Below are 18,712 nucleotides of genomic sequence, written 5' to 3'. Positions count from 1 at the left end.
GGTTGAATGTGATTCTGATGAGGAGGAAGCCACTTAGGAAATGCCATTTGAAAAGCTTTTAAAAGTTTGTTTCAGGAATGATGGGAGTGTAGGAGTATTATTGAGGGACAAGACTACACACACCTTACACTTTTCCTTCCCAGTTACAGAGAGTAGCAAAAAGGAACACTGCTTGGCCTGGTGGAAAGAGCGTGGGACTGGGAGTCAGGAAGCCTGGGTCCTAGTCTTAACCCTGCCACTGGTATGCTGTGTGTCCTCCAGCAAGTCCCATAACCTCTCTATGCTTCAGTTTCCTCACCTGTAAAATAGGGTCTAAAGTATCTGCCCTCCCTATATCTTAGATTGTGTGCCCCATGCTGGCCAGGGCCTTTGTCTAATCTGATTATCTTGCATCTATCCCAGGGCTTAGCATATTACTTTGGGACATAGAAGGACTTAATAAATAACAGAATTATTATTAAGGATGGCATCTGAGTAGCCTTCCAAACAGTCAACAAGATTTGACACAGCTAAAATGCATAACTGATTTTTTAAACCTAATAAAATGACCTCGTAGGGTGTATTTTTAGTGGGAGCAAAACTCAAAAAGCTGTGCCTTGATCACTTGGGTGGGATGAGGTGTTGAAGATCTTCATCAAAGATAATGGATGGGGGAGAAGGTAAAATCAAGGAACCACATCCCAGAGGGTAGCAGTAATATTATTTTAAATTGCCCGAGAAAAAGTTGCGTAGTCTGAGTAGTCATCAAATATTAAATGCAAATGCTTTCATTTTCCGTATTCTTGGATTTCATCCTAGTCGGAGATCTCTTGACTGGGTTTATAAGGATATAGCCCTAATATATAGCATTAAAGGATCCATTGTGTAAGTGCATATTCATTCCAGATTAGACCATTGCATTTCCTGGTTGGAATTTCTACAAGCCACTCAATTACTATGCTTCTCAAACAGGGTTCCATTAACGGAGATGGATTTTTAATGAAATGTTTTCTGCACATTGTGTGACTGCTTAGAGAGTAGACTGATTATTATGAATCAACAATTGTCATCAGAGATAAAATGATTGAGTACATATGTAATATAAATTATGTGAATAAATATAGTCTCAAGGCATGGGTCAAAGTCCATCCTAAGGACAAATATTGGGGACTTCCGCTGGCATAGAGACTGGAATTCTCAGGAATCTGCACACACACTAAACTTGTACTATTTTATAAGTAATTGTCAATATACATGAAGGTGCAAAATTGATGAAATGTTTTGATGGAACAAATTCTTGTTCTTAGGAACTTAACTCTAAAGCACTGGGCAGGAATTGGAGAGAAATATTTAGAAATGGTAGCTGACTCTACAAGAGGCAGAACCATTGTCATGTTGAAAAACTTTTCACAGATTTTGCTTCTGACTTGATGGCCATTAAAACATCTCACACAGTAGTCCTCTAACATTGAAAAGACTGGATACTCTTCTCACTGCAATTCAGAAGGACCAAGTGGAGCTAAATAGGGCTAAATAGGGCAATTTTTCCAGGAATGCTTTTCTACGGCATGCCTCCTAACTGGTCCAGGAGTTAGCCTGATTAACAGCTGCTATCCAGGGATGTTAGTGGCTTTGTGTGAACCTCATCCTAACAATCAATCAGTGGTATTTTTTGAGCACCTTCTGTGTGCACAACACTGTAATAAGTGCTTGGGAGAGTACAATGCAGGAGATAAACCTGATCCCGGCCCTCTTCAATCTAGTAATACAATCCTATCATCAGCCTACTTGGAATGTGGGGATTTCTCTTGAAGATCCTCAGAGCAGCGGCAGCAAAGAGAAGGGGAGAAAGTCTGAGGATGAAAAAGTCCAAAATGCATTCTGCCAATCAAACAGATGTTCTAACATCCTTGATGGGATTTAAAGGCAGGATAAGTGATTTGTACTCAGCAATATCAGTCCTGTTTGTGTGGTGTAATTTCCAAGGAAATGGTAGGCTGGTGCTTAGTGTTGTTTGCCTTGGAGTGATTGGGCAAAAACTTTTAATTTTCTATAGAACTGTATATTCAGTAGATACTCTGTCCTTGACATTGACGCCCAGTGCCTAGCAGTTAGGTAAGGTTCTTGAAGTGCTTCTTAAAACAGGGAAATTTTTAGGAGGGGTTTTCTTTTAAGAACATCAATTAGTAGGCATGTGAAGGCACAGTGAAAGAAAGTGCAAAGCTTGATTAATTAATATCCAGCACTACTGGTTGGCCCTGTTAAGCCCTTTTCCTATGTCTACGGAAATTAAATTAAGTGACAGGGAATATGATTATATCCTGGAACCTGATTAGAAATTTTAAATCACTCTTGTTCTTTCTCTCCGAGGTAGGAGTGGCCCCAGTTGAATCTGTGGACCATAATTCTGTTTATCCTTCTATTACCTTTACTAGAGAGTGCTTTAGAACTTCCTTTCCCAAATAACGTTGGACTGTTGTTCTTAAGTGTTACCTTTCTTGGCCAGGAGGGCTTTAGACCTCCCTCCATTCAGTAATAAAATTGGACATGCATTCCTAAGAATTACCTTCCTTGATCAGCAGAACTATTTATTATACTTCATCACGTACTTCAATTGAATGACCGGGGAACTGACCTTGGCTTTCAAATGAATGTAGTTTTCAAAGTTTTAAAAAGGATTGTAAACATTCTACATTCACTCCCGGGGACTTGCCTAAGTATCACCATACTGAACATGCATTTTACTCCATCAGAATAGGGCTCAAGACAGGGTCACCACTTGCTGAGAGTGATTTTTTACAAAGGGTATAAATAGAAATTACTGACTTTCATACTTTAATACAGAGCAGGCACTGGGATTAATAGGGGAACAGCCAGCCAGACTCAAGACAAACTGTAAAAATCATTCTCAGCAGTGCTCCATGTTGATCCCCCCCAGTCCCAGTCCCTAATTAGGGCAGGGGCCCAGACTTGGGGAGGTCCGATCTGTTGACTCCTCCTTGCTGCAGGGGGTGGTGAGGGAAGTGGAAGGGGTGGACTTTTCTGGGGTGGGCAAAAATCCATCCACTCCTTAGTGGATGGGGATCTTTTCTCTGGGAAAAGCTGAGTCCTAGAAAGGTGTGAGGGTTGCCCCAGTGAAACCCAATAGGGCAGGGGCAGAACAAGAGAGTTGGAAGAAGAACTTGATCCCTGTAGCCACTGATGTCACTTAATCATATTTATTGAGTGCTTATTGTGTGCAGAGCACATGGGAGAGGACAGTGTAACAAATAAATTCCCTGCCCACAACGAGCTTTCAGTGAGGCCGTGGTGGTGAAGTGGCTAGGGCAGTGATGATGCCTCACTTGAATTCTTCCTTGTCGTGGCTGTCACCCATATTTATGGACATCAAACTATTTTTCAGGCTTTTTGGATGTCGCCAATCATAGCACGTTTTTACAGACTCTCTGTGAATTTACAGATAGTCAGCAACCCTGATTCACAAGTATAGGAAGGTCTTGCTAGTTGTTTGACAGGGTTGGGTATGTCCAACTAACATGCCCTCAACTAACTAATGCTTGGAAGGAGAAAAGCGCTTTTACTAGTGAAAACCTACTTAGATTTTGGCATTTGCTCCTATATGGGTCTGACCTTGCCTCTACTGTCTGTCACCACTCCTTTGTTTAACCTGGCCCTCAGACAGCATCAGGGACTAACCTCCTTTCCTTCCATCTCCTCCACCTTACAGCAGACTTGTAGGGGGACAGTGGACATTAGGGACTCCTTCAGGGCTCCTTTTCATCATTAAAATTAGGCTGTTTTTCTTAAGTATTTCTGTGCTGGGGCTCTGCTGCCAGCCTGCTGTTTTCCAGGAATATAAGCCTTGTTTTGTGACTGAAAATAGTGGGCCAGAGATCTTGATGACCCCATTCTTCCCAGGCCTACCTCAAGGCAGCTCTGGCTGGAGATCCACACTCTCCCTGATCACAGCCCAATCATCCTAAACTCAAGCCACTGCTGGAAGGAAAAGGTTCAGCAGAGAGGGTCCAAAATTTGTCATTTGAGGCCTTTTTGCAGCACCTAATCCACCATTGATTTTATTCGAGAGATATGAAGAGAAAAGCCTTTTTGGTGTTTTGATAAAGAGGACATGTTATACTTGACAAGGTACATTTTCATTCAGAACGTTTTGGTGAAAAATGTATGTTCCTGACTAGAGTTTTGCAGGAAGTTAATGAGCATCAAGCAGTGACTTAAGGCTGCTTGGGAAGCAGCATGGCCTAATGGAAAGAACACGGACCTGGGAATCAGGGAACCTGGGTTCTAATCCCAACTCTGCCGCTTGCTTGCCATATGACCTTGGGAAGTGGCTTAATTTCTCTGTGCCCCAGTTTGCTCATCTGCTAACTAGAGATTCAACACCTGTTTTCCCTCTTGTGTAGACTGTGAGCCCTATGTGGGACCTGATTATCTTCTCTCTACTCTACTTAGCCCACAGTAAGTGCTTAACAAATCTCACAATTATTGTTAGGGAAACAGCAATAGGCAGTAGAGTTATGCACTGATCCAGATCGAACTGAAAGCTAACGTAGTTGGATTCAGGCAGGGCTAAACTGTTCCTGTAGACTAGGACTGTTTTGAATTGGCGGCATTTCATTCATTGTGGTCCAGTGTATTCCTATCTTTCTATTGCTTTATCATCAGCTGGAATACAAAGGATATCTTGTTCCGAATGTGATTTTTTTTTTTTCCCAGTCTTTCTTGTAAAACCCAAATTGCCTTTAGGGCATGGGCTGGTACTTCATTTCAGCACTCATCTGCTATGAAATAAAGGACGAAATGGAAAATGATTCCCTCTCAAGGAGAAATCCTGTAATGGGAAAGATTTCTTCTTCCATATCAGGATGTTGAACAGCAGGAATCCATTATCTATAAAGCTCTGAAGCTCTTATTCCAACCTATTCTTTGTTTTAGATGTTAGAGGGAGATTATGGAACCTGTCAATTTAAGAATTTATTGCAAGTCTTAAAAACCATCACTCCTGGGGAGAGTCAAATTAATTTATGACATCAGTAACATACATGAAGAATTCTGGTTCCGTGTTGGTGGTGAATATATATTTATTAGGCTGAAAGTTCTTCCAAAAGCTCAGAGAGCAGTCTGCAGTAAATATTCTTCGGCAGTATATCATTTTGGCAGGAAACGTTTTGTTCAGAGGGAGTTTAATATGATGCCGTCTCCACCTAGGCTGTTAAATAGCAATCCATTTTTGTAAGATTCCAGCTGCTCCTCCCCTCTGCTATTTCCCTAAACTCTGTCAAGAAAGTGAGAGGAAGCAGGCAGGGGCAGCGTTATAGATCTGGGCCTGGTTTAAAGGGGTCTTAGGAGGGGGCAACAGGAACAGGGTGGAGAGGCAGACCAGAAAAAGCCCATATCCCCTCAATGTCCTTGGGCAGCACTTAGTTCAGTGCCCAGGACATCTGTCCCCTCTCCCACCTTCTTCCTACCTCCTATTGCCCAACTTGTAATAATACTTGCTCCTATAGCCTGCTGGAGAGGTCAGAGTTAACACATTTTTCAAAATCCTCAGGGAATGTTGGTGCTCTACCCTTCCCCTGCAATCAATATCGAGTATCAGTATAGAATGGGAGAGAGGAGAAGCGCCTCAGTTTATCTAGGTCGTAATTCTGCCAGGCTTGAATTGCCCCTATAACAACTTGACTAGACTAACTAGACAATCTCTTGACGGAAACGCCAGTTTCCAGACTTACTATATTGTTTTCATTTTTACCAACCCTTTCTACCTCAAAAAACTCGAGAGAGTGAAATCAGAAGTTTTCAAATGGCCCAGACTCAAGCGTGGCTCAGTGGAAAGAGCACAGGCTTTGGAGTCAGAGGTCATGGGTTCAAATCCCAGCTCCACCAATTGTCAGCTGTGTGACTTTGGGCAAGTCACTTAACTTCTCTGTGCCTCAGTTACCTCATCTGTAAAATGGGGATTAAGACTTTGAGCCCCCCGTGGTACACCCTCATTACCTTGTAACCTCCCCAGCTCTTAGAACAGTGCTTTGCAAATAGTAAGCACTTAATAAATGCCATTATTATTATTATTAAGTAAACACATTTGACTGATAGTAGAACTCTGAATCCCCAAATCTTTGTGCTTTTGAAAATGTTTTTCCTTTTAACAGTTAATCTGCATTTATTCCTCCAACTGAGTTTTTGTCTACTGAAAAGAATGAATCAGTAATATCAGTGAATGCTTGCTGTATGCCGAACACCCTACTATGCCCTTCTGAGAGATCAATGGAGTTAGAAGACTAGATCTTTGCCCTCAGAAAGCTTACATTTTTAGTGGGAGAAATGAACATAGGGGAAAGGAAAGAAATGGGGAGAAGACAGAATTTTGCAACCATTGTTATCTGTTTCCATCAGGGCTAGTTGTTATAAAAGAGTTTAACTGGACTTGAAATTGAAAACACTTATTCTGCATTGGCATTTTCATGCTTAAAGATCCCAGTCTGTCATGGTTTTTAAGACTATAGACATAAAGTAGATAGAGAGATACTTTGAATTAAGGTTTTGGGGATCACAGGAATGCAGTTTTTCTTATTTTCATTAATTTTTAATGTGGTCATTAGTAGTGCATCAAAAGGATTCATGCTCCTCTGCAACATCCTGAAAATGGAACCATCCCTAAAGAGCTTGCTGTGTGAGATACTATTGCTACTTGAAATACTGTGGCTCTGAAACCCTATTTGTGAAAAATCAATTCATGAATCCCCGACAAAGTGAGTTTATGAGTTCCCGAGATTTATATAATAGATGTATTGCAGGAGTCCACACACAAATCTGAAGAGGATGCGTTAGAAACTTTATGAACTGAAGTCAAAGTGACCCAAGTAAAAAGATGAAAACATTAGCAGAAGGGTCTAAATCTAAAATAGGAGATGTTACTTACAGCTCCTGTGGTTATTTTCAGATCTTCTTTCTGGTCACTCTTCTTGAAAGTCTGCCTTCAGATGTGTGTGTCTGTTGCAGTTTCCTCCCAGAAGTTTGCTGCTATGCAAGTGCCACATTTTTGAGATTAAAACCATCAAATTATTTAACAATATTTGCCCTGCCTTCCTCGTGAGGGTTTCCTATTTCTATTCATCAATACGGCACCTGCCTTTGTATCTTGCTACCATTTAGTCCTCTACGAGGGCTTGGCCAGAGATGGTGTGATGCTGAGTAGCTGTCAGAGTCTAGATTTTTAAAATTAAGCCAATCAGTTTTGTGAGAGTATACAGTATTCACATTGAATTGGTATACAGTGTTCATGTTCCTCTTTGTATATTTCCTGAGTCTGAATTGCTGCAAATCTTTGTTTTGGTGTGACACCCCAATGTGATTCCGGAAGGGCCTGGTAAATGTTAGTTATTTTTTTCAGAAGCCCATGCAGAAATATTTCAGGCAAGAATCTCTTGCCAGTAATAAGGAACACTGATATCACGGTTTCCACTGTCAACACCCTTGTCTTTTTAAATTTATTATGCTGGTGCCTTAAAGTTTTGAGATATCACTTCAGGGTTCAGTTCAATCACTTTGACTGAATCCAGTCAATTCAGGTAAACAATAGCAGTTAAAGTTTTGAAGGAAATCAGATTGCTTTCTGATGAGAAATCAAGAGGAATGTATTTCTGTACTCTCATTTTTCATGCCCTTGGTGACTATATGGAATGGGGATAGAGTAAGCTTCCATTTTCTTACTGTCAATAATAGTACAGCATTCGGTAAACAGCAAATAAGAGCCCATACCCTTTTTCTGACCTTGGAGGGCTGTCTGGGAGACTCCCTGTAGCCCATCTGAGTGTCAAAAATTGGGCCCAGGTAAGCTTTCTGTATCTTGCAGTTTCAGGAGGACCTTGGTCTCTGGTCAGAAAATTGGGTAAAAATTATTTCCTTCCAGCTAGGAGAGTGGATCTACAGGGGTTTCAGCAGATGATGTGTGTCCTCTTTCTGCCCCTGGAATGGATCAAAAATGACTCAAGCATCTCCTCCATCCTTAATTCTTTTACATTGTGACTAAAACACTGGAGGAAAGGAACCATGTTCTCCAAAATCCTTCTTATAGAGTTTACTGTATTTTGGGAAGTTACATTATTAATGTAAGGTTTTCAAGTGCTGCTTTTGTCTGTAGTTTTTGCTGTTGCCTGGAGAAAAAGACAGTGAAAAGGAGTAATTATTATTACTCATCTCCGGTTTTGCTATCAAGTGCTGCCTGGTCTGTCACCTAAGCATCCTGGTTTACAGACCTAAAAGGAGGGAAGGGGGTTGGGGGAAGAGGGGCGTTGAGATGGATTTTTAAAACTTGCAGTTAAAGTTTCTGTGGCACACGGGTTCTAATCCCGGCTCCGCCACTTGTCTGCCGTGTGACCTTGGGCAAGTCACTTCACTTATCTGGGCCTCAGTTCCCTCATTGGTAAAATGGGGATTAAGACTATGAGCCCCATGTGGGACAACCTGATTACCTTGTATCTGCCTCAGTGCTTAGAACAGTGCTTGGCACACAATAAGCACTTAACAAATGCCATCATTATGAGAAGCAGCGTGGCTCAGTGAAAAGAGCACGGGCTTGGGAGTCAAAGGTCATGGGTTCTAATCCCAGCTCCGCTACTTGTTAGCTGTGTGATTTTGGGCAAGTCGCATAACTTCTCTTTGCCTCAGTTGCCTCATCTGTAAAATGGGGATTAAGACTGTGAGCCCCACGTGGGACAACCTAATCACCTTGTACCCCCACCAGCACTTAGTGCTTTGCACATAGTAAGCGCTTAAAAAAATACCAACATTATTATTATTATTATTATTGACACAAGCAGAAATCACTTCCTGTAGTAGTAACTTGTAGTTGGCTTTCTGAATTTGGGGATTCAACAGGTAAGTAGTCTCTATTCTCCATGTTTTTAGAGCAGCTGGCATGGCTTTCCTTCCTCCCCACGGCAACAGCAGTCACAGGATTCCTCTGCCTTCCTCTTTGCCTCCTGAACCAGTCAATTCCCCAGTTTTCTTTGGTCTGGCTTTTTCTTGTTTTAAAACCACTTATTTTTAATGTCTCTTTCCCCTTTACTTCTCAGGCAGCTCTGTCCTTAGCTCACCCCAGCTAAAGCAGTTATGGGGTGGAGAGGGCAGAGGGATTGAGCCAGACTGGGGTGGGTTAGGGGCAGCAGAAGAGTTTTTGCATATTGCCAGTTTTAAAGGGAGTTTGGTTGATTTGTCGATTATGTTTTATATACTTGATCAGTTTTGCTTGGCATTCCTTTGAGAGATTGTCATTAATTCCACTTTCTCTCTCTCTCTCTCTTTGTCCTTGTGGTATCAGAATCTGACCACTGCTACCATTTGATTTCTCAGAGAACTGTGCCAGCTTAGTTTTATTCATAGATTCTCCTCTTTTAGCTATTCCTCATCAGCTCTTCTTATGTCATTTTCTGAGTCTGCTTGGCCTTCAGATCCCCAGATCTCCATCTAGTGATAAAATTGTGCTTTCTTTTGTACTTCCAGATTTTCAACTCCTCCAAGCAGTTAGCTTGATTTAGGTTTACAGTGCATTCAGCCCATTTCTGACCCAATCTGTCCCAGAGCACTAGGACCTAGCAGTTTTCTGCTGAGTGATGTCAGGTTTTTGATTATGTCAATCAACCAATCAATTAATGATATGTATTGAATGATTATTGTGTGCATTGCATACCTACCCAGTATACTTTATCTTCAGTCTCCATGGGTAAGGAAGATTTCTTTCTTCACATTTGGAGTTGTCGGTTTCCAGGGACGTTTTCCCAAAGCTGGCAGTGACCGAGGTTTTTGCTGTTACCCTGAGGGGCTTGAAAGAAGTGGGTGTGGTCTGGGTGAGGCTCTCAGAGAACCATGGTGTGCAGCAGCCCTTTTTTCTAATTTCTTCACTGCTGACCAAAAGGCCCCACGCTGCCCTTAAAGCCTGAGCTGAAGCAGTGAAGGACAAAAGAGTTGGATAGAGGTCTGAGAGTGTCCCAGGATGGCCACACTTTGGTTCCTTAGTTCTCCAAGAACAGGTCGAGCTGAGGGTCTCAAAGAGCTTTACACATAAACCTTCAGCAGAGCCTGGAGGAATCTTAAAGCCTGAACTCTAGCCCCTAATTTGTAACGAAGGAGTTGGATGAGCTCTCAAACATGAAATGGTTCTGGCTCTGAGGTATACCACTGTAAAATGCCTGGCCTTTCCTTAGAGACAGACCATCGTAAAATGCCCAGGGATAGTAATGCCTGGCTTTTTTTCATAGCTATAAGGAATATATACAGAGTCATTGACTCTTCTAGGAAAAGTGTGATATTGGTATCCTTAGATTAACTCCAATTCTCCCAGTACCTTATGTTACTCTAAAAGTAGGTATTTGCAGAGAAACCTCTGTTAAACCTCCAGGGTGCCACTTAGCACATTGCTGAAGAGTATGTCCAGTGTGTTGTATTGAACTGTCCTTTAGTGGTCTGAAAGTTAATGCTTTTTTCAAAGGGCCAACTTTGCACATAGTCATCGCTTAATAAACACCATCGTTATTATTATTATTGGGAATTAATTTTAGGCACTGGAAGAATTGAGCTTCTTATAGTTAAGACTTACCCCTACTGACTGAGGTAGCTGAGCCTCAGTGTTTCTATCCAACGAGCAGAAGATACAGAGGCACAGAGTGAATCCATGTCACACAGTGAGCCAAGGGGATGTGTGCGAAAAGAAGCCGGAATCAGGCATTTCTGTTAGCCTCCTAATCCCCTCAAAGCCATTATTGGGGTTTAATCTTTTTTTACCAATTATTCCCTTCCAGTGATTCACCCTGCTTTTGCTCAAACTGTTTATCATTCTTCTCACACAAGTTCCACACTGACTTGCTGCAACCCAGGACTGAATTCTTCAGGTGCTTCTCTCAGAGCAAGGGGAGGAGGGAGGGAAAGAGAAAAAAGGAAGGGGAGGTGGAATTGCAAGTGGTGTGCTGCATGAAGCCATTACCGTGCTATCTTTATTTTCTAATGCATATTCTCTGTCATTTTAATGTCTTATGGAGTACGCAGAGGGTTCTAAATTTCTGTTTATCATAATCTAAGGGTAGCAAAATGTAGTGTTTTTAAAAAAATTAATCTTCCACAGGGGACATGTAAAACTGAAACTAGGAACTGAAAAGAGAGGGAGAGTCAGGTCAATAAAAATTACGTATGCACGATACTACTCTGCTCCTCACCCTATAAATATTGCCAGTATGGAAGATGTCCAAGTGTATTTAAAAGGAGGATGAATTGAGAAAAGACACCAGCAAGACAAAAGCTCGGCATAAGTCAGATTAATTGAGTCAACATCAACAAGTAATGTGAGTGTTGTTCTTTAGCGACTCTTGTTAGGTAGTAATTAAATTGAATTCTTATTGTGGAAATGGAGTAATTTAGCCATTCTTTATTATTTTGTTTAATGATCATTTTCATTGGGATTTATCTTTCCTTGTTTCCCTTCAGCTTGCACTCTGGTTTGTATTCTAGACACAGTATTAAAATTTTATGAGGGTGCTTGTTTCAGGTAATGAATTTGATACTCTTCTTTCCATCTGAACACGTGAGTTTCTAATCCAATCCCTGTCGATGGAATCTTTTCCAAGGCTCTTCTGTCAAACCTCTGCTAGGTGCATTCCTTTTTGATTGCCTTCCCATTTCCCTTGGCACATCCCTGGCTAGCAGCTTCTGCCTCTTCAGGCATAGCGATTCTTCTGATTTGTGCCGCATTCTCCCTTCCCTGACCTAAGCACTTCTAATCTCTGACCTCATCTCCTCCCAGTTTCTGAGCCCAGTCCCTTCTACCCTGAAAAAGCTAACTTCTCCTCTTCAGCTTTTGTCTACTGGCTTGCCAGTGTTCACTGCTTTGGGCTTTTTCAAACTTTTTGCTTTTTTGCAACAACGCTGAGTCAGCGTCTAGATTTTGTGACTTCCCTCTGGGATACACCAGTTCTCCCTCTGGCTCCCTTCCCAACTTTTCTGGTCCTTTCATTGAGATAAATGTTTGGACGGAGGACGGGGGTGGAGGTAGGGGGAAACTGGAAATGGAAAAATAATTCTCAAAAAGCTTGGAATTAAAGGCCCAATTAAATTTGAGTTTATACTTCTGAAATTGGCACCCACATCTCTATGGAACGAGGCAAGAGTAGCGATAATTCCTGTTTATATGCTGAAGACATATTTATTTATTGCCATGTAATTTTAATGCTTTTGAAGCGAAAGTTTAGTGGGAAGAAAATTCAGATTGTCTGAATTAACTTTGTCTCGTCAGAGCCTGAGCTAAATGTGACTCTCACATGGACATTAAATTAATACCAAAATATAGTGTGGCCAGAACCCACCTATATCAGTGAAATATGATTTATTAGCATTTGGAATACCCATAATCCTTGTTTTCAGTAGCCAGTAGTCAAAAGTTGAATTCTCTAGCTTACTAAAGTCTCTTCCTCCTTGGGAGACTGTAGCAATGTTTTGAAACTAGTGGTCATTTTTACTGGCATTTAATCTGTCCGTTTCCCCACCCAAAATTTTAGCAGCCTCTGCTAAGTGAGATGTTTTGGAAACAATTCCATTTGACTATAGAATTTCAATTTCCATTGAAATTCCAGTCATACTATGCACCTGGAATTCCCTTTAATTTTTGGATTTTTCAGGTGGAAAATGTTGATGACAAGTGAATATTGGAGTCACAACCTCCAAGGTCTGATTGTGAATTCATAAGGATCAGCATAGGCTAGTGGAAAGAGCACAGGCCTAGGAATCAGAGGACCTGGGTTCTAATTCTGACTCTACCACCTGCTTGCTGTGTGACCTTGGGCAAGTCACTTAACTTCTCTGTGACTCAGTTTCCTCATCTGTAAAATGGGGATTCAGTAACTGTTCACCCTTCTAGTTAGAATCTGAGCCCCATCTGGGACAGGGACTTGATCATCTTGTATCCACCCATTGCTTATAGCAGTACATAGTAAACATTTCAAAAATACCATAATAATAATAATGGTGATGATAGAACCTCATTCACCTAAGGATCTTAGAGGGTTTAGGAACATGAATTGTCAGAGCACTCCTGTTTTGCTTGCACATTTGTCTCCGACAGTGGCTTCTCTTTCATTTTTATTTCTCCCTGAGTTCTTTGCCAGGGTATCCATAACCACAGTGGTTGAAACAGGTTATCCTAGGCTTATAAACCCTTTTAATGCCAGTGCAATATAGTTTCTTTTTACACCTGAATTTCTGTTGTTCTATGTCTTCTGCAGGCTTGAACATTTTGGTAACATTACATTTTCCTTCTGTTTAGGGGAAATGGCATAATGAAATTAAATGAACAGCTGGGACAGGGAGCTCACCAAAAGTGCTATAAAATCATTTCCCAACAGTTGTATAGTTATTGGTGGTACCAACACCCTCTCAGGACTCCAGGATCATAAACTTGAAGTTATGTTTGATTTCTCTCAATGATTCATTCCCCACATCCAATCTGTCACTAACTGTTAAACTTGGACGTTGCAATGGCCTCCTTGTTAAAATTCCTGAATGCAGTTTTTCCTCCTCCCAGGTTTTTTGACACTCAGCTTCAGTCCCCTTCAATGTATATTAATAATAATAACAATAATAATAATGATGATAATAATAATAGTATTTGTTCATCAATTACTGTGTGCCAAGCTCTGTACTAAGCGCTGGGATAGAAGATAATCTAGTCAGACTCAATCCCTGTCCTACAAGGGGCTCACAATTTAGGAAATGGTAATAAGAATTTAATCCTTATTTTACAGATGAGGGAACTGAGGCACTAAGAAGCTATATGACTTTGTCCAACAGGTAAATGGTGGAGCTGGGATTAGAACTCAAGGCCTCTGACCCCCCCAGACTTGTGTCTTTCCCACTGGACCACTCTACTTAAATATGCAAACGTATATGGGTGACGTTCTCCCCCTTCACATAAGTATGTAGTAGTTTTCATTTGTTGCACCCGTCAGATTATTAAAACTCTTCAAAGACTCTAAATAACTGTTCCTGACTCCATCCTCATCTCCGTGGAAAGAGCATGGAACCGGAAGTCAGGAGACCTGACATCCAACCCCAACTCTGCTCTGGACTGCTTTGTTACCTGGGACTGTCATGTAACCTTTCTGTGCTTCAGTTTCCTCATCCAAAAATGGGGAAAAGGTACCTGATCTCCATTCTTCTTAGGCACTGAGCTCCATCTAAGATAGTTCTCATCCAATTATTTTGTAGCTAGCCCATCACTCGGCCAACCATAACTCAACTAATCCTTCCTTATAACTATCTCCATCTCTTCCTAACAGTAGTACTATCTGTTCTAGCTAAGCAAAATTACTTTCTGTTTCTCACAAATGATTATCCTGCCTTCGTGCCACACTGTACATGACTTTCCCTACCTAGAATGTGCTTCTCCAGTTACCAAACCAGGTCCTTTCCCACCTTCCAGAACTCTTCAAAAATCCCACCTCTCATTGAAACTTTCTTATATCAATCCCTCCTGACTCTGGTTTCTACAATCATCCCACTCTTAACATTTGGGAATATTTCTATAAATATGTTTAAATGTTTCTGCTTGTGTTCTTATTCATATTTTGCAGGTTTCATTTCCTTACGTCTTTAGAAGAGGTGCTTGGGTATATGTCCTCCATTAGATTATAATCTCTTTAATGACAGAAATTGGGTCTTAATCCTCCTCTGCATCGCTCTACTGTTCATCCTCTGGGTGCTCGAAAAATATGACTGATAAGAATCCAGAAGGGATGACAGGTGCAGACTTTATCTGTACCCATATGCCTCTGGGAAGGAGGAGCTAATAATTTTATGAGAAGTAAACCCTTTCAGCCAGTCAGTTGTATTTATTGAGTACTTACTGTGTGCAGAGCACTTTACCAAGTGCTAGGGAGAATACAGTATAGCAGTATTACAGAAATATTCCCTGCCCACAACAAGCTGATGGTCTAGAGGATGAGCTTCCACAAGGATATGGATTCGCTTATTAATAATAATAATGGTATTTGTTAAGTGCTTACTATGTGTGAAGCACTGTTCTAAGTGCTGGGGGTGGATACAAGGTGATCAGGTTGTCCCATGTGGGGCTCACAGTCTTAATCCTCATTTTACATATGAGGGAACTGAGGCAAAACACTATGTCAAGCAATGTTCTAAGCCCTGGGGTAGATACAATCTAATCAGGTTGGACAGAGTCCAGATGAGGTAACTGAGGCACAGAGAAGTGAAGTGCCTTGCCCAAGGTCACACAGTAGACAAGAGCAGAGCTGGGATTAGAACCCAGGTCTTTCCGACTCCCAAGCCCATGCTTTATCCACTAGACCTTGAGTCTTTGACTTTTGCTTTATAAACCTTCATGTCATCTAGAGAGTCCATAGCATAGCTGATGTGGATTTGAAACTCCGTGTTGATAGACAGCATCATCTGCCATGACCACAGCCAATCAGGGCTTTTAAGTACTATAACTTGCATTTATGGATAAAGTATACACAGTTATCATGATAATACCAAATTGGCTAGGGAGCTGGAGAAATTTCTTCTGGAATGGATTTTAGTCCACCATCTAATTCTTTTTTGTATTTAACCAGTTGGGAAAGTTAGTAGTGTATTTGAAGGAATGGGGAGAATTTGTGACTTCTGGGTCACATGCAGTAACAGACCTAGTCAGCTGGTTATTACCAGCAGTATAATTTTACTTACTCATCCAGCTGCTGTATTTCTTTTCAACCGGTAGGATTTCTGTACAAGACATTGACAAGATGCGTTAACAGAAAGGTTAAGTGATTTGTCCACAATAACACATCCAATGGAAGAACCAGTGCTAGTGCAGGTCTCTTCACTCCTGTCTATCCCAGTGCTCTCACCCTTGCTTTCCATTTTTTTGTAATTCATTTACATTTATCTGGTAAAATGGCAGTTGATGGATTTTCTAGAACTTGATTTAAATTTTTTAAAATGCCCTGTGCTTTCCCTTTAACTCTCATAACAATTCCTTCCCAGGCATCTTTCCTAATGGAATTGGCTATTAGTTTGTAGGGAGCTTCAATTCCTGTGAGATTGGAGAATTGATGAGGCCTATAATTGACAAATGAAACTCTGACCCAGAGTACTTGTTTATTGCAGAGTGGGGAAAGAAAGCAGTGGGAATCTTTCATTTTACAGGAGAGATTAGGATTTGATATGCTACCAGTTTTCTAGGCAGGTAAACCAGTGCTTACCAACTCCTTGTATCTCCTTTCAAAGTATAATTCTTCTTCTTAAGGATCAACTGCTCTGAGGTCGAGCAAGCTGACACTGAAGTTTGGACATGGAAAACATCCCCCTATGATAATACAGCTATTCACTATACCTTCATATTTTCAAGAAACACATCACCACTGTGTCTTGAACTCTTGTAAAATGTTATATATGTATTCTCAGTGGAAAGAATGATAATACCCTGTCTGCAAGTTTTTCCAGTATGGTTTATTGTTTAGACCATACCATACTAAGTGTGTGATTAATTTTATTTTTCAAAGATTTCTTTAAGATCCAGATGTTTCTCGAAGAATCGTCATTTTTTTTTTCTCTTGACCCACCTTGAGCAATTAACAACTTGCCGATCACTGCCACCTTGCCTCCAGCTGTGAATTAGTCCTTCACTGATCTGGTCGCTTTGGAGCTGCAAGTGCATAAGGGTATACAAATAGAAGAAGAATATTCAGACTATAGAGAAACCCAGCCCTTCCTCCTCTCATTGTGACGTCACCATAGCCCATCCTTCTCGCCCCCACTGTCAGCCAAAATCCCCACCAGAGGTAGAAACTAAAATACCTCTCCCCCACAAAGAGGGCTGGATCCCTCATCGCCTTGAAAATGTTGGTGGCTGCTGGCTTCCAAATGAGTGCTGCTGACTGGGCTTTAATGCTGGCCTAGATCTGGGAGGAGCCAGGGCAGGGGCTCAATTAGCTGGGAACAGGAGCAGGAGGATGGCGGTGGGTAATAATAATAATGATAATAATAATACGTGGAGACCTGGAGGTCACGGCAGAGCTCAGCAGCATCAATAGATTCACCAGAAGCTGTTTCCTGACCCTTCCTATTGGTAAACTGAGATCCCCAAACCTGCTCCAACAGGTTTTTGCAGGGATTAACCATGTCTTCTTTTGCTGGGACTGTTAGGTTTCTGCCACTGTGTGTATCGCTTTAGTGAGGGTGCATTTTGTGTGTGTTTTTGTGGTTGAGGAAGGTGAAAGGTAGAGGGACCCAAGAGGAGAGTAGTGGTAGAGAACTCCGGAGGGGAGGAATGATGGGGAAGGAGGAGAGGAATGGCGATGGAACCAAGAGGAAGAGAGTCATTAGAAGGCAGGAAGGAGAGAAGGAAGTGAGGGAGGCAACTGGGAAGGCAATGAGAGAACAGAATCAACTATTCTGGCAAGGCTATGACAACATTTATTTCACCATTTTTCAGCATTCCAGAAACTAGTAGACCAGTTGATGAATAGGAATATTGTTTTTTGGGGTTGTTTCCTTCAAATAGACTTTACTGAGGAGAGGTTTAAGCCCTACATCTATCTTGAATTTTCATAAATATATGAAGAAAGAAAAGAATTCTGAAAGTGGTTGTTTGGGAACCAGGATGCAAACAAAAACAGTTTTCAAATGAAGAAGTGATGTTAAGCTGGGTTTAGTTGCTTTAGTTTGAAGGGAGGGTATTTCAAGTAGCTTATCAAAAATACACGTAAAGTGAATTTCAAATCTGGGACCCAAATTATGTGAATTTACTTAAATATGTGTGAGAAACATTTGTTCTGATACAGAAGACTGATGGAAAATCTCTAGAGAATGTTGGGTAATAACATTTGCTCTTCCTTTTTATAGAAGAAGAAAATTTCATGATCTCATAAATTGTAGCAATAAAATTAGCATTCTGTCATAACTTTCTGATCCTGAAGCAAAACATCTTGAAAACAGAACGATCTCAGATAATTTTAAATGCCACTGTATGTTTAGCTGAGAAATTCCTTCTTGTCTCTTTCAACTTTTTGTTGTAAGGAGCTTGAGATGGTCTCATATTATTCCTTTGCCAGTTTGTTCATTTTAAATTCCCCTTTTACTAAATAATATTAGTGCTATTGCTTTTTGGAGCATTTCTTTTTGGTAGAGAAAAAAGAGCTATATGGTTACCAATTGCATTTTTCTTTACATTGTTTCTGACATAACTTCTAAGATTTGGATGCTCTATTGATGTGTGGTTACTGGTTTCAAATTCACGGGTTTATAATTACTATCATTGTTGTTATTATGATTCCTTAAAAGGGTCCAGACTGAGCTCAGAGTAGTGTCTTTTTTTTCTTATATAATTTTGAGAGCTGAGTTGTCTTTTCCAATCAGAGGTTCCCATTTAATGTATCTCTTCTCGTTTACTGTGATGTTTTCTAGGAGTTTTAAGGGGAGCAACCTTCTTCTGTGCACTGTGGCTTCTTACTGAGGTCTAAATTCAATCAGTAGAAAAATAGTAGAATATCTCTAAAGAGTCCCCTGATTTGTTATTTTCAGAGGACTTTGAGTATTTAAGAGGCCCTAAGTTTAAAGTGCTTGAATTTACAATTAAAATTCAATTTAAAATCCATTTGTTTTTTTAAATCTCTTTTTATAGAAGTATGTCTTTCAGATATTATTTTCCTTTTTTATTTTAAAAAGAACACAA

At 40.8% G+C, this 18,712-nt stretch overlaps 1 protein-coding gene and 1 long non-coding RNA gene across 2 annotated transcripts in view; one reads left to right on the top strand and one right to left on the bottom strand.

Moving 5' to 3' along the window:
- INPP4B (inositol polyphosphate-4-phosphatase type II B) overlaps positions 1-18,712 on the top strand; it is a 514,133-nt gene that overhangs the window by 35,785 nt on the left and 459,636 nt on the right. The gene's annotated exons all lie outside the window — the stretch shown is intronic.
- Positions 10,786-16,644, bottom strand: LOC119935668. Its single transcript, XR_005453408.1, has 3 exons — positions 16,602-16,644; positions 15,724-15,762; positions 10,786-10,892 (listed from the first exon to the last, which is right to left on the bottom strand). It is a non-coding gene; the product is annotated as an uncharacterized LOC119935668 (long non-coding RNA).

Source organism: Tachyglossus aculeatus, chromosome 12, assembly GCF_015852505.1.
Source record: "Tachyglossus aculeatus isolate mTacAcu1 chromosome 12, mTacAcu1.pri, whole genome shotgun sequence".
Classification (NCBI taxonomy): Eukaryota; Metazoa; Chordata; class Mammalia; order Monotremata; family Tachyglossidae; genus Tachyglossus; species Tachyglossus aculeatus.
The sequence above is the reverse complement of the archived record's forward strand: the minus strand, read 5'-3'. Positions and strand labels throughout refer to the sequence as shown.